The sequence below is a fragment of the Phyllobates terribilis genome, unplaced genomic scaffold (assembly GCF_046119375.1).
Source record: "Phyllobates terribilis strain yellow unplaced genomic scaffold, ASM4611937v1 Scaffold_4__5_contigs__length_816908805, whole genome shotgun sequence".
Lineage (NCBI taxonomy): Eukaryota > Metazoa > Chordata > Amphibia > Anura > Dendrobatidae > Phyllobates > Phyllobates terribilis.
In genome coordinates, this window is record NW_027362764.1 from 780,741,156 (window position 1) to 780,758,055 (window position 16,900).

Genomic DNA, 16,900 nt, shown 5'->3' on the forward strand with positions numbered 1-16,900 from the left:
AACGTAGATTGGGTGACAATGAGGAAGAGGAGTAGGAAGGACAGGAGCTAGTTTCATGCACTATAGATGGTACTACCTGCACAGCTGTCATACCGTCTGTTCAGCGTGGATGGCCAGAGGACAGAGAGGAGGAGGAGGAGAGCATGGTCAGTCATCCTCTTGGTGAGGACACTGAAGTCTTGCCTGTTAGTAGTCTGGCACGCATGGCTGAGTTTATGTTACGCTGCCTTTCCCATGACCCTCGCGTTCTCAAAATTTTGGGTGACAGTCATTACTGGTTGGTGACACTTCTAGACCCACGCTACAAGGAGAACTTTATATCTGTTATTCCTGAGGCAGACAGGTGTACAAAAATGGGGCAGTACCAGAAGGCCCTTGTTGCGGAACTATTAAGAAAATTCCCATCTGAAAACGCTGGGGGCAGAGGGCACACTTTGTTGGACAACCAAGGAGTACAGGCGAGAGAGACACAACTTCAATCCAGCAGAGGCAGGGGAACACTGTCAAAGTTCTGGGAGAGTTTTCTCAGACCCTCCCATCGCACAGGCCCTGAAGCGCGGGGTACTATCACAAGGAGTGCAAAGATTGGGAAGATGCTGAGGGAGTACCTTGCTGACCGTACCAACGTCCTCCGTGATTCCTCTGTGCCTTATAATTATTGGGCATCCAAGCTGGATACGTGGAATGAACTGGCTCTCTATGACTTGGAGGTCCTGGCCTGGCCTGCCCTGTCGCCAGCATTTTATCAGAGCGGGTTTTTAGTGCCGCTGGTGGAATTATAACTGATAAGCGCATCTGCCTGTCAACTGAAAATGCTGACAGGCTGACTCTTATAAAAATGAACAAGGGGTGGATTGGGCCAGACTTCTCATCACCACCAAATGATAGCAGCGTAACATAAACTCCAATCCAGTGTCTTTTCTTGGGAGATGTATTCCCATGCACCTTTTTACACCCACACATGGGTATACACTTACTGATTTTGGCTATTTGCTCTTGTCCTCCTCCTTCTCTTCATCCTCCACCACCATATCACCAGGGTGACCGTGGTCCGTGATGCAACACCCACATAATTTTTTTAAAGGGTGTTTATGATGCCCGTAAAAAATTTTTTTTATACAGTATGTTCATGTATACCCCCCAGGGGTAAATGTTTGTCAGCCCATACACTTAGTGCATGGGCATTACAAGTATAGGAGGCCCGCTGCTTTCTAATGGGAACATTTTTTATGAGGCCCTCCTCCACGTCTCTTCCAAGGGGCATTGAAGTGCCTCCAAATTTTTGGCAGCTCTTGCATTCACTGCATAGGCCAACACTATGGGAGACTCTCTCCTTTCTAATGGGAAATTGTCATTATTGTGGCCCTGCTCTGTGTGTCTTTAAATTCTTAGTGGGGTTTTTCCTAAAATTGGTCAGCCGTTGGACTCACTGCATACCTTATAACTGTATAGCAGACCCTCTCCTTTCTAATGGGAACATGTCGTACCTTGTTACTGTGGCCCTGCTCCGTGTGTCTTTAAATTTTTAGTGGGGTTTTTCCTAAAACTGGTCAGCCGTTGGACTCACTGCATACCCTATAACTGTATAGCAAACCCTCTCCTTTCTAATGGGATCATGTCGTACCTTGTTACTGTGGCCCTGCTCTGTGTGTCTTTAAATTCTTAGTGGGGTTTTTCCTAAAATTGGTCAGCCGTTGGACTCACTGCATACCCTACAACTTTATAGCAGACCCTCTCCTTTCTAATGGGAACATTTCGTACCTTGTTACTGTGGCCCTGCTCTGTGTGTCTTTAAATTCTTTGTGGGGTATTTCTTAAAATTTTTCAGCCGTTGGACTCACTGCATACCCTATAACTGTATAGCAAACCCTCTCCTTTCTAATGGGAACATGTCGTACCTTGTTACTGTGGCCCTGCTCTGTGTGTCTTTAAATTCTTAGTGGGCTTTTTCCTAAAATTGGTCAGCCCTTGCAGTCACAGCATGGGCATTACCACTATAGGAGACTTGCACCTTTATAATGGGAACATTTCTTTTACTGAGACCCTCCTCTATGTCTCTTCAAAGGGGTATTGGGTTGTGTCCAAATTTTTGGCAGCCTTTGCAGTCACTGGATACGCAATAACAGTATAGGAGACCCACTTGTTAATAATGGGAACAACAAAGCATAACCGGCTGATGGCTGTCTAACAATAGCTAGGGCAGACTGCTGACCTTTTAAGAATAGTGAGGGCCATCTGATGTCCCTATAAAAATAGGCTTTATGACTTTCAGAGTCCCTCCATCATAAATAAAACAGGATGTGTCTGATGATGTGTCACACACCACATTGCCAGATAAGGTTGTAAAATGTTAAAATGACATTTCCCAGTGAATGCATTTGTCTTAAAAAATAACGTAAACAAAACAATAGGATATTTCTTTAGTATAAAAAGCAGCGTCACCAATTTAACCTCAATGTAATCACATTGTTCAGCTCCTGCACCTCCTCCTCCATCTCCGAAATGACCACATCAGTCACAAGCTGACAGCACTGCAGCACTGCCTTGGCCAAACGGCAACAGGCTGTGCTGAAGATAACATGCTTAATGCTTAGGTGACAAACCGCCCAGCTCTGCAGAGTTGTTGAAAGCTGTAACACAGCAGCCTGATCTGTGGCTCTCACCGCTGAACATACAGCCAGGCATGGTCGTGTGTGACAATGGGTGGAATCTGGTGACGGAGAACTGACAGCCGGGGTAGATACGGTTTCCCTCTATGCCAGTCCTTTCACCGAGCTAAAGAATATGGCTGTGGTGAAATACAACTCCCACTGATAAGCTGTTTCAGATTGAAAAACATTGCGCCCACCAGAGGATTTGATTCTGACCTTTCTCACCTGCTCAAGAGCCCCATAGCAGCTGCAAAGTTAGCGCTATCATGAACTCTCCTGAGGTAGAAGCCAAGGCACACCAGAGGATTCTCTGCTGGGACCGTCCAACCCTGCCGAAAAGCAGTCCTAAGAAAAGTGTATGGGAAGGTTCCCGGACACTCTATGGCTGCTTTTTTACTGAGGAGGAAACACACGCAAACACGGGGAGAACATACAAAGTCCTTGCAGATGTTGACTTTGCTGGGATTTGAACCCAGGATCCCAGCGCTACAAGTCTTCAGTGCTAACCACTGATCCAATGCTGCCATTCACCCTCTAATATCTAACAGGCTGGAGAAACTTGCACCTACTGCCACGCTATCTTCAGCTCCTTTGTGAGAAAATGTATTTGGGCAGCCACTCAGTCTACCAAATAAAATTCCTGAGAAGGAAATTGGGGAAGGCTTCGCTACTGGTACTGGGGCAGTGCTAATACCATGGCGTCGTACCATAGTTTACTGGAAATATACCAGGCTGGTAGGAGGCAAGCAAATTCCCACAGAAAAGTACCAGCAGTAATGACCACATCAGTCACAAGCTGACAGAACTGCAGCACTGCCTTGGCCAAGCGGCAACAGGCTGTGCTGAAGATAACATGCTTAATGCTTAGGTGACAAACCGCCCAGCGCTGCAGAGTTGTTGAAAGCTGTAACACAGCAGCCTGATCTGTGGCTCTCACCGCTGAACATACAGCCAGGCATGGTCGTGTGTGACAATGGGCGGAACCTGGTGACGGAGAACTGACAGCCGGGGTAGATACGGTTTCCCTCTCTGGTGGGCCCGTCCAACCCTGCCGAAAAGCAGCCCTGGCTAATAAAAGTGTGGGGGAAGGTTTCCGGACACTCTGTGGCTGCCTTTTTAATGTTGATCGGCCATGCTTATGCATGTTATTTCTCAAAATGCATTACAGATCAGGCCATTGTCCAACTCTGTATTCAAGAAATTAAATGCGCAAAGAAAGATGTGTGTGTGTCAAAGCACCACCGACAAGTGCGAGTTGATGTTGGACGGGCTGCCATTGCTTCTGCAACAAGCTCAATTACAGGACTTCCTGGGAGAAATGACACCCAGGGTAGATACGGTTTCCCTCTATGCCAGTCCTTTCACCGAGCTAAATACAACTGTCAGCAAAAAAAAGTTGCGGACTGGCTCCGTACCGTCCCTGGCCACATTCACCTGTCCACATGTGTTTGGTTAGGCGGTCGTTCCCAGTAAGTGCACTGGGGGGGCACGGGTAATGTTGTGGGACCCGTGCTTGTGGAAGGCAGAGGCGATACTGGGAAATATATTGGCGGCTGGGGACCGAGTATGGACACCCAGCCGCCGCCGGCATGAGGTTATGAAAAACTTCCGCCTCCACGAGCCTAAAAGGCTACATTTCAAGTGCAAGCAGCTGTCAAAAATTTGGCAGTATAGTATTGCAGCCTGTGGGTGGGTAGGTGGGTGGCTACCTGCATACTTGCGCTTGCATTCCAAGGAATGGAGAAGGGACAAGTGAACGCTGCAGTGGGACAAGGACGTGGACGGTGATTGTTGCAAGTCTGCAACGACAGGTGCATGGCGGGAGGCATCTTCGCATGCGCCAAGCATCTCTTATGATGGGCACACTTTTAGGCAGTGACCTGGGAGTCAGAGATGCTTCCAGAGGTCTTCCCCATGCTGTTCCCACGTCTTTTCAGCACTGTATGCATGTGTCTGATGATGTGTCACACACCACATGGCCAGATAATGTTGTAAAATGTTAAAATGACATTCCCAGGTGAATGCATTTGTGTTGGTTAAAAGCAATGCAAAAGTGTAAAAACGCATCAAAAACGCTACGTGTGAACATAGCCCAAGGTGTGGAGGAGCATTTTTGTTTTTGGTTATTTATTTTGCCTTATATACAAGTCATTACCCTGGAAAGGATGTTCCTTAACATATTTCCCAGGAAAATCCATTTTGGTTTCGTTTTTGTAAGTTTTATTGTGAGTCTGTAAAAGTGGCGTAATACCTCTGACCACGTTGTTGACAGCAGTGATCTGGGAGTCATAGATGCTTCCAGGGGTCTTCCCCATGCTGTTACCATGTCATTCGAGCATTATTCCCATCGATTTGGGCAATTTTTAGGCCCTCTGTAGACCGCCGGGGGGAGCCGCCTGAAAAATGCTCGAGTTTCCTATAGACTTACAATGGGCTCGTTACTCGGGTCGAGCACCCGAGTATTCCAATGTGCTCGACCCGAGCAACGAGCACCCGAGCATTTTAGTGCTCGCTCATCACCATTAATGACGTAAATGATTGATCACTTGGGTCACTTATCATTAATTCTTCAATATTTGTCACAGTTGTTAATAGTAAAGTCTCCAACCAATGAGGTAAATGTTATTTGGTAAAAAAAAGACACGCGAGGAATAAATATACACAATATTTCCCATAATATGACTATTATATCTTTGGGGAATGTTCACAAGTGGCATTTTTTTCAGGGTTATTTTTCTGCTGCTAAAACATTGCGTTTTACAGTACCAGCTTAGTGAATGAGATTTCTAAAGTCTCATTCACATGCTGCGTTTTTTTCCTTTTTTTATTTTAAATTTGCAGGATGTTAATTCTTTCAGGGGTTTTGCAGCATTTTTCACCCATTCAAATGAATGAAAAAAAAACAACACAAGTATAAACACTGCAAAAACACAGCAAATAAGTGTGGATTGTATGCAGTGTTTTTCCTGAGTACAACCTGGTTTTTGGTGTGGAAAAAAATGCTGCAAAAACGCAACGTGTGAACATTCCCTTATCCTGGTTGTGTTGTATTTGGAAATAAAACAGTACGGCCAAAAAAGCATATTGCTAGGCAGCAAGTATGTGTGTAGAGCCACTCCTTGAAGATTCCATCACAAGATTCCATGATGACATCACAGGTCATGGTCGGGCATTATGACATCACAGCTCACAGTCACTATATATACAATGTACACAGGGTCGCGGCTGCCTTTGTTGGCTTCATAGTGACTGAGCGCACTTGCAGTTTCTCGCTATTCTATAGTGACTGATCGCACTTGCAGTTTCTCGCTATCCCATAGTGACTGAGCGCACTTGCAGTTTCTCGCTATTATATATAGTGACTGATCGCACTTGCAGCTTCTATGGCTGAATTACTTTTGGACAATCTTCAAGTAGAAGCTCTATGGGAGATTCTTACCACCAATCGCCCTGAGATTGTGCTTCTACCACCCGATGGCGTCCTCAGCTTCACTCACCGGCTGGTGATGGAGCTCGTAAGAGACTGCCTGACCAAATACCACCGAGGTCATCTCACCTCAGAGTATCTGACGGATTTACCTCAGAACATCAGGACATTACTACAGCAGGTAAATGGCGGACGCTCCGCATAAAACTTCTCAATAATGGATAATAATGGTGGGATAGAAGCAGGGGCTGATTAAGAGTAGCCAGGGCCCTGGGCAGTTTAGGAGGTGTGGGGCCACAGCACCCGATGTATCACATGACATGTCACAAGATTGCCTTTGATAGATCATGTGATAAGTCATTCGATTAACATGCAGGTGCTCGGGTGCACTACACATAACAGAGCGCTATACATAATAGAGCAGGGGTGGGAAAGTAATATTACTGAGGGGCCACATGAGAGATGTGACTGTTGTGGAGGCCGAACCAATAGGCTGAAATTAATTCTGCTCAATATTAACATATTAATTATATTTTATATTATTAACTGTATCACTTATTATTGAGCAGAATTAAGTGTGCTGGCATCCCCCTACATACAGTAAGAGCCCACACACATACCCTATATACAGTAAGAGCCCACACACAGCACCCTTTATACAGTAAGAGCCCATACATAGCACCAATGTACAGTATGAGCTCACACACAGAATCCTATTTGGAGTATGAGCCCTCACATAGCTCACTATATACAGCCAAGCTCTCACATAGCCCTCTATATACAGCATGAGCCCTCACATAGCCCGCTATAAATAGCTGAGCCCTCACATAGCCCCCTATATACAGCATGAGCCCCCACACACTTTAAATATTGCTTGGCAGCATGTATTTGTGCAGAGCAGCCGCTATAAGATTCCATCACAAGATTCCATGATGACATCACTAGTGATGGTCGGCCATTATGATATCAGAGCTCACAGTCACTGTGTACAATCTACACAGGGTCATGGCTGCCGTTGTTGGCTCCATAGTGACTGAGCACTTGCAGTTTCTCGCTATAGAACATCAGGACATTCCACAGCAGGTAAATGGTGGACGCTCCGCACAAATCTTCTCCACAATAATGGATAATAACGGTGGGATAGAAGCTTCTTCTTTCTTCCAATATAAAACAGGACAAGACCCCAGATATGTAGTCAATGTATCTGCAGAGAGGAGCAGACGTCAGATACAATGGCGGCCTTCATTGTGATCTTTCTCATCTCGAGATTTTTCATTTGTGTTTCTTTTCTTCTTTTTAGGCTGAAAAAAGATCTCAATATAGAGATTTGTCTTTTGTTAAAGAACTGGCCGAAAAAGTCCTGTGTGTACTGGAAGGTCCGGCCCGCTCATCGGAACGCCCGGTAAGGATCCATCATCTTCTCTATCACACGTCCTTGTTTTCTGATCTTCTCCAGATCACCAGCCAGATATCAGAAGATCTGGTGTTAGATCTTATCGGCCTCCCTGTCAGCTCCTGGCAAGCACAGGAGGTAATATGGCCGCCTGTCTCTGCTGATGGCAGTCTGTATTCTGCTGATGTAGTCACAGCTCAGTGGTGGGAAGTCTGTATTTCCGCCTCTGTCTCCCTCTATTATCCATATTAATGTTTTTGCAATGTTACCTCATCTTAATCCATTTTATCTGAGAAAAGTCCTCATGATGGCGTCTGATCTGTATAGTTACAGTTGGTGTGTCTGTAAATGCAGGTTCAGTCCTTCCTGATTTGTGGATTTGGTGATTTAGTGGAAGGTTCCTCGTGCTAATTCTATATATTCTATCAATCAGGAGACACCAGAAGGCGACACCGAAGATGAGCAAAATGTGACCCCAGAAACCCCTGACCCTAATACAAGTCAGCCGGGACCGAGCAGCGATCTGACTACAGGTGAGCCGATCACACAACCTTCTACAGGAAAAATCCGGATATTATAGAGAACATGGGATCATTTCACATTTACTCTTTCCACTCTCTAATCAAACATACAGAGAGCCAAAATGAAAAACTTGGAAAAAGTCACGAGCCAATCAGTATACTGGGTACCACAAAGTCCTCCATAATGAATAATGGGTCCCACATAGTCCTCCATGCAGAATAATGGGCCCCACATAGTGCTCCATGCAGAATAATGGGCCCCACATAGTCCTCCATACAGAATAATGGGCCCCACATAGTCCTCCATACAGAATAATGCCCCACATAGTCCTCCATACAGAATAATGGGCCCCACAAAGTCCTCCATACAGAATAATGGGCCCCAGATAGTCCTCCATACAGAATAATGGGTCCCACAAAGTCATCCATACAGAATAATGTGCCCCAGATAGCCCTCCATGCAGAATAATGGGCCCCACATAGTGCTCCATGCAGAATAATTGGCCCCACATAGTGCTCCATGCAGAATAATGGGCCCCACATAGTCCTCCATACAGAATAATGGTCCCCACATAGTCCTCCATGCAGAATAATGCCCCACATAGTCCTCCATACAGAATAATGGGACCCACAAAGTCCTCCAAACAGAATAATCGGCCCCACAAAGTCCTCCATGCAGAATAATGGGCCCCAGATAGTCCTCCATACAGAATAATGGGTCCCACAAAGTCATCCATACAGAATAATGTGTCCCAGATAGCCCTCCATGCAGAATAATGGGCCCCACATAGTCCGGCACACAGTATAATGGGCACCACATAGTACTCCATACAGTATAATGGGCACCACATAGTCCTCCATACGGAATAATGGGCCCCACATAGTCCTCCATACAGAATAATGGACCCCACATATTACACCGTACAGAATAATAGGCCTCACATAGTCTTCCATACAGAATGATGGCCCCACATAGTCCTCCATACAATATAATGGCCCCACATAGTACTCCATAAAGAATAATGGCCCCACATAGTACTCCATAAAGAATAATGGCCCCACACAGTCCTCCTTACGGAATATTGGCCCCACATAGTGCTCCATACAGAATAATGGCCCCACACAGTCCTCCACACAGTATAATGGCCCCACATAGTCTTCCATACAGGATAATTGACCCCACATAATCCTCCATACAGAATAATGGGCCCCACATAGTCCTCCATACAGAATAATGAGCCCCACATAGTCCTCCATAGAGAATAATGGGCCCCACATAGTCCTCCATACAGTATTATGGGCCCCACATCGTCCACCGTAGAGTATAAAGGGCCCCACATAGTCCTCCATAGAGAATAATAGGCCCCAGATAGTCCTCCATACAGTATAATGGGCCCCACATAGTGCTCCATACAGAATAATGGGCCCCACATAGTCCTCCATAGAGAATAATGGGCCCCACATAGTCCTCCATACAGTATTATGGGCCCCACATAGTCCACCACACAGTATAAAGGGCCCCACATAGTCCTTCATAGAGAATAATAGGCCCCACATAGTCCTCCATACAATATTATGGGCCGACATAGTCCTCCATAAAGTATTATGGGCCCCACATAGTCCTCCATAGAGAATAATAGGCCCCACATAGTCCTCCATACAGTATAATGGGCAACACATAGTCCTCCATACAGAATAATGGCCCCACATAGTCCTCCATAAAGAATAATGGGCCCACATAGTCCTCCATACGGAATAATGGGCCCCACATAGTCCTCCATACAGAATAATGGGCCCCACATAGTCCTCTATACAGTATAATGGGCACCACATAGTCCTCTATACAGAATAATGGGCTCCACATAGTGCTCCATACAGTATAATGGCCCCACATAGTCCTCAATACAGTATAATGGGACCACATAGTCTTCTATACAGTATAATGGCCCCACATAGTCTTCCATACAGTATAATGGGCCCCACATAGTCCTCCATACAGTATAATGGGACCACATAGTCCGTCCTCCATGCATTATAATGGGCCCCACATAGTCCTCAATACAGTATAATGGGCCCCACATAGTCCTTCATACAGAATAATGGGCCCCACATAGCCCTCCATACAGTACTATGGGCACCACATAGCCCTCCATACAGAATAATGGGCTCAACATAGTGCTCCATACAGAATAATGGGCCCCACATAGCTCTCCATACAGTATAATGGGCACCACATAGCCCTCCATTCAGAATAATGGGCCCCACATAGTCCTCTATACAGTATAACGGGCCCCACATAGTCCTCCATACAGTATAATGGGCCCCACATAGTCCTCCATACAGAATAATGGGCCCCACATAGCCCTCCATACAGTATAATGGGCACCACATAGCCCTCCATTCAGAATAATGGGCCCCACATAGTCCTCTATACAGTATAATTGGCCCCACATAGTCCTCCATACAGTATAATGGGCCCCACATAGCCCTCCATACAGAATAATGGGCACCACATAGCCCTCCATACAGAATAATGGGCCCCACATAGTCCTCCATACAATATAATGGGCCCCACATAGTCCTCCATACAATATAATGGGCCCCACATAGTCCTCCATACAGAATAATGGCCCCACATAGTCCTCCATACAGAATAATGGGCCCCACATAGTCCTCCATACAGAATAAGGGGCCCCACATAGCCCTCCATACAGAATAATGGGCGCCACATAGTCCTCCATACAGAATAGTCATTTCTCCATTATATTGCTGTATTATGTCTGTAGGATTAATATCCTCTAATACATTTTATTTCTTCATCATTTTATCACTATTTTAGAAACAACTGAGCTGTTGGATCCTGACAGTGTAATCTTAGAGATCCCGGAGATCCAAGAACCTGCCGGTGTAAGTATTATAGAGGTAGATGTCTGTGTATCACCAGATCACGGGGTGTGAATGACCCGTCCAGTATTATCCCCCATATAACCAGGGGGCGCCTCTATTATTAGAGGAGATGACACTATTGCATTAGATAATAGCGTTTATATTATAGGGAATCCGTCAGCAGGTTTCTGCTCACCTATCGGATCAGTGACATCAGCTGGGACATAATATAGGAGGAGACGTTTCTGCATCTGGAGATTTTCTCCAGCAGCTTCTAGATCAGGGGTGGGCAATTAATTTTCCCAAGGGGCCACATGAGAAACTGGCACTGCTTTTGAGGGCCGAACCAGTCGGCTGAACTTAAAGGGGTGGTCTGAAACCAAAGGTGAATTTCATACTAAACATTTATCTAAATAATGTAATTTTCTAATCTCCTTTTTTTATATACTTCAATTGAAAATTCCCTAATATACCCTCTCCAGTCTGACTTCCAGTCTTTTTTTTTTAACCTCCAATGGCATTTTGTTTGGAATACTCACACAGGACGTCATAAGGTGGTAGAAGCTGTGGTCACTTCCGCAGCTTCTGCCCCCTCCATGAAATGAAGTGGCATCAATTATGTCTGTTTCAGAGGTTGGGCTAGTCCCTGCTCTACTGATAATGCATCGGTTATAAATTATGACCTATGGACAGTATGAGCTCCCGGCACTATATTCCTTTGAATGAACAGTGACAGTGCACTCCCTTGCTGGCTCTAAAGAGAAGTGATGAGCCAGCAAGAGAGTGCGCTGTCAGTGGAAATTGTAAGGACACCACGCAGCAAGCAGGGACTAACCCAGACTCCGAAACAGAGGTCACTGATGGTGCTTCGTTTAAATGTGAGGAAAGCAGCGTCAGTGATTGCATCCTTTTCCCCTTGATGACGTCCCATGTGAGTATCCCAAAATGCACTGGAATTCTCAACAAAACATCATTGGATGAGAAAAAACAAACAAGAAGTTAGAGTAGAGAGGAAATGGTAGGGAATTTTTAATTGAACTGTACTAGATAAGTGATTGGATTGAATTAAATAGACATTTAGTATGAAATTTACCTTCTGTTTTAGGCCGCCCCTTTAATTCTGCTCAATATTAATTTTATCGCTTTATAAAAAGAAGGTGATTATATGATTACGTTTACACGAGCGATGTCATGATTGTCATCCAGAAAGGCAGACTATTTTTATCATCTGTATTGTGATCCATTTTTATATATCAGAAGTGAATAAAATGTACAAAAACAAATACAGTTTCGTATGATTGTAATCGAAATGTATCTGTAAAAATCAGATGCCATACAGATGATTAATATGGGATTCAATTTTTTTTTTGCAAACTCTGACTTCAATAAGTGAGTGTTATCCGATACACAGAAGAAACTGGTGTGTGCTGTGATCTTTTTCACACGGATATTTGGTCTGTGTTAGGCCACGGCCCCACTATCAGTATTCAGTCAGTATTTGTTCTCAGGAGTGGGTGATAAATGCAGAACTGGTGACTTGTTTCTATTATATCTTCTATTATTCTCTGATTGTTCCTCACCTGGTTTTGGCTCCCACTCCTGAGAAAAAAATTCTGCCAAATACTGATAGTGGGGCCATGGACTTAAACTGTAATCTGAATAGCTCAATTGCAAAGCATTGCTACTAGTCCTGTCCGTGTGAAGTCAGGTTTATTTTATTTTTTTCACGAAAAGCACTAGGACCGAAAATACAGTTGTGTGAACACACCCTGATAATACTTGCTACAATAAAGTTTATCATAGCAAGCATTGGCAATTGATCAATCAATACATAAATTGGGAGCATGTGGAAAAAAAAAGTTGTTTGCCCACCCCTGTTCCACATGCATAGATCCACATCACATGTGGGGCAGGAGGTAACAGGCAGGTGGGGGGGATCTTTATTAAAGTCTATGGCTGTGATAAGTCACAGATCACAGCAGGGAGCATTGTGAGGAGCTTAACACTTACCTCACCTGCACAGGACATAGAACACAGCGCAATAACTCAAAAGCTCAGTGTAAAGGGTGAGGTAAGGGTTAACCCTCACTCAAAGGTGGAGAGGCAGCAGAGTATGTGGGGTGCAGTTTGGGGAGCACATAGAATATCCCAGGTGAGGAGGGGCACTTCACTGTTGGAGTCATTCACTAGGAATACAAATGTTCTCTCCGATCAGTCTGAGCTGCCAGGGGAAGACTCAGTAAGCTGCAGATAATTAGCTGCTCTCACTGAGTGTAAGCTGCGGTCTGAGAAAGGAGGCAGTGCTGTGCTGTGAACTGATCAGCACAGTAGACACAATGTCAACTCCTAGCTGTTATTTTATACCATGGGGCTCAACTTAGATGTCACTTGCCCACTATGTGCAGCAGATGGGTGTAGTAGTCCAAGTTTCCCTCTTCTTGAACACTCCTGACCTGAAGACATTACAGTAGCTCTGCTCTGCAAGCAAGGAACTGAGCATCCCCACATCCACCAATGAGAAGATGGCATCCACAGGGGGGCGGAGCTACAATCAGAATGCTGAGTCTGAGTAAGATAATAGCTCAGGCTTTCTCCTGCGTCTGGCTGACTGTGTCAGCGGGCCACACAGAAGCTGTCAAAGGGCCGGATGTGGCCCGCGGGCCGCAGTTTGCCCAGGTCTGTTCTAGATCTTAATATCATTTCTTCTTCTTCTTCTTTTCTAGGACTTGATGGAATCATTGATCCCGGCGAGAAAGCCGCGTATGAGCGACTACGAAACATCTAAGCTGATCAGCAGCGGATCTTTTGGGTGAGATTTCAGTTGGCATAAGCCACATTTCTCAGGGTTCCCTATGACAATGCTTCAGCCTCTGTGCTCTGCCATTCAGTGTTATCATAGGGACATGATCTGAGGTGAAAGGTGATAATGTGACCTGGGTGAGGGTCCGGCAGACGTGGCATTGTGCAGACTTCCCATAGGTGATAATGTGACCTAGGTGAGGGTATGGCAGGCGTAGCATTGTGCAGACATCCATAGGTGACAATGTGACCTGGGTGAGGGTGTGGAAGATGTGGCATTTTGCAGACCTCCCACAGGTGATAATGTAACCTGGGTGAGGGTCTGGCAGACTTGGCATTGTGCAGACCTCCCACAGGTGATAATGTGACCTGAGTGAGTGTCCGGCAGACGTGGCATTGTGCAGACTTCCCACAGGTAATAATGTGACCTGGGTGAGGGTCTGGCAGACGTGGCATTGTGCAGACTTCCCATAGATGATAATTTGACCTGGGTGAGGGTCTGGCAGACGTGGTATTGTGCAGACCCTCCCATAGATGGTCTATGTAGTATTATCTCATGTATTTCTAGATGTGGATTTCTAGTAATGGTCGGACTTCTGGTATTAAACATTAGAACAGAAGATCATATAATGACTTCTATAGAAGGACTGTTAATAAGGATTCACTATAAACCATGGTTTCTTCTTCTCTCCAGGTCCGTCCACTTAGTTCACCATAAAGACTCACAGAAGATCTTCGCTATGAAGAAAATTTCCAAGCGGGACCTGGATACTCCAAAACATGTGGAAGGGGCCTATCTGGAGAGGGACATCCTGACATTCGCTGACTGTCCCTTTGTGACCTCCATGCTCTGCTCCTTCCCTACTAGATCTCACCTGTGTATGGTCATGGAGTATGTAGGAGGTAGGACATGTACATGTATTATATTCAGCCCATGTCTGCTGACATCTTATCACCGCTCATATCATTAGGACTTGTCCCTGTGGACGGTTACATCCCCGCAGAGCATTTACTATAGATATTATGGAAAGTCATTGATGTGTGTGATCTCCCTGTATGTCCGCACTGAGCACGTCAGTATCGCCAGCTGTAGACGAGATGAGACATCACTCTATTAGTGACATGGACGACATCTCACCATGACCTCAGACTAATATTCTGTGCTCTATACATTATATCTGTATATATTCTCTCCTGCCCCAATGTCTCCGCTCACTTCTCATGATCCATCGTGGTGATCTGCTGTATAAACCCCTCACCGCTCATATTTCCTTTCTTCTATAGGTGGAGACTGTGGGATCCTCCTAAGCACCAAGGGTCCTTTATCTGTCCCCTTGGCCCGCCTGTATTTTGCAGAAGCGATACTTGCTGTGGAATACCTGCACAGCTATGGTGTGTTGCATAGAGACCTGAAACCAGAGAAGTAAGTGCCCCCTGTAGTATAATAAAGGGGGAAAGTTATTTATTACCACACAGCCTGTGAGACTAAAACCATCTTCTCTTTCACAGCCTCCTGATTACACCGGCTGGACACATTAAAGTCGCCGATTTTGGGATTTCAAAAGTTGGTGTCATGATACCAGAAACCAACACCCACAAGGAATCATTGGAGGACATCGCCAGAGAGTTCCAGGACCATGAGGTTGGCATCACTTACAGGAACTTAGATGGTTCTTTACAAATCTCATCACACTATTGTCTCTTCTCTACGTTCTTCATTTCTAGAGAACTTTTCCACTGATATTTTATCTTCTGTCATTGGCTTTTTATGTAGAGAACTTGTCATAATAATCATTTCATCGATTCTTATCTTTATCTTCTGTTGGTTTCCAGGACTGTGGCACCCCGCTCTACATGGCCCCAGAAATCATCCTGAAGAAAGGCTATGGAAGACCTGCGGACTGGTGGTCAATGGGGATCATCCTGCATGAGTTTCTGGTGGGATATGTACCATTTCATGGGGATTCCCTATCTGAGCTCTATAAAAATATTGTCACTGGTAAGTAGAATAATCCGATCATTGCTTTGACTGGTTACATGAATTTAGTTATTTCCTCTACTTTATCTTACAGGCCAAAACAGAGGTTTTATTTTCTGTAATTTTCTATATAACAGGAGACATAATTTGGGATTGGGATCGCTCTCCTCCCCCCGATGCTCAGGACCTCATTAATGACCTGCTCAGAACAAATCCTGCACAAAGACTTGGGACAGGTAACTGATATACTGTATTAGTATTAATATTCACTTTTTACAACGAGGACTCATCGCTCCTGTCCATGAGGATCAGCACTCCTCTATCTGCTTGCCTATTTCTAGTTCTCCATAATATAACTTTTAGTTTGTTTCCTTCGGTTTTGTCATTACTTAAGATATACTGTTCAGATATGGAGCAGCCTCTAGCAATGTCCGCATCACTTTTGTTTTTCTTTTTCCAGGAGGAGCATTTGAGATCAAGAGTTATCCATTCCTGAGTGACTTAGAATTTGAAAACCTTCTAAGTCAGAAGCCAGAGTACATTCCTCGGCTTGTGTCAGATATGGACACCAGCTTATTTATCAGTAAGTAGAAGACATCATCTAGACTAAGCGGCTGTTTGTCTCATCTTCCATAATATGTGACAATCGGTTCCCATTAATAGTAGTGATAAATGGTGACTGTGTTATACTGACAACCACTAATAACACTTCATTACCTATGTATTGTAGATCACGCTGATACAGACAAGCCTATTGTCTCAGAGGAGGAGGACACAAGTGAGGATAATGAGAGCCTTTTCTTCCAAAATTTTACAACATCCTCTAAAAGGCTTTCTAAAGTAAGTGATCAATAAATCCAGAATACATAAAAAGACCTCTAAAAGTAAAAAATAGAATTTCATATCTTATTTTTGTCCTTATTTAGCTCTGTACCACCGTTATCAAGTCCCCTCCAGAGTGTACCCCGGCATCCAGCAGAAACATCTCAGAAATGTGAGTAGATTGTGGAGTCATTACTGGGAGCTCCAGACTAATATATGTGCACAACACCAAATATAGGACATAAATACCATCATATCGAATGCAGCATCCACCGCCACATGATCAGCGGTCATTGCGCTTTTGGCTTCAGAATCCGCTGGAGATAACAGCCCATAATTGCTGCCGGTCAGGCATTGGTAGTATTGCCCACATTGTGGGACAGATGTAGTATTACATGCTGGCCATTATTGGTAGTTGTTTTC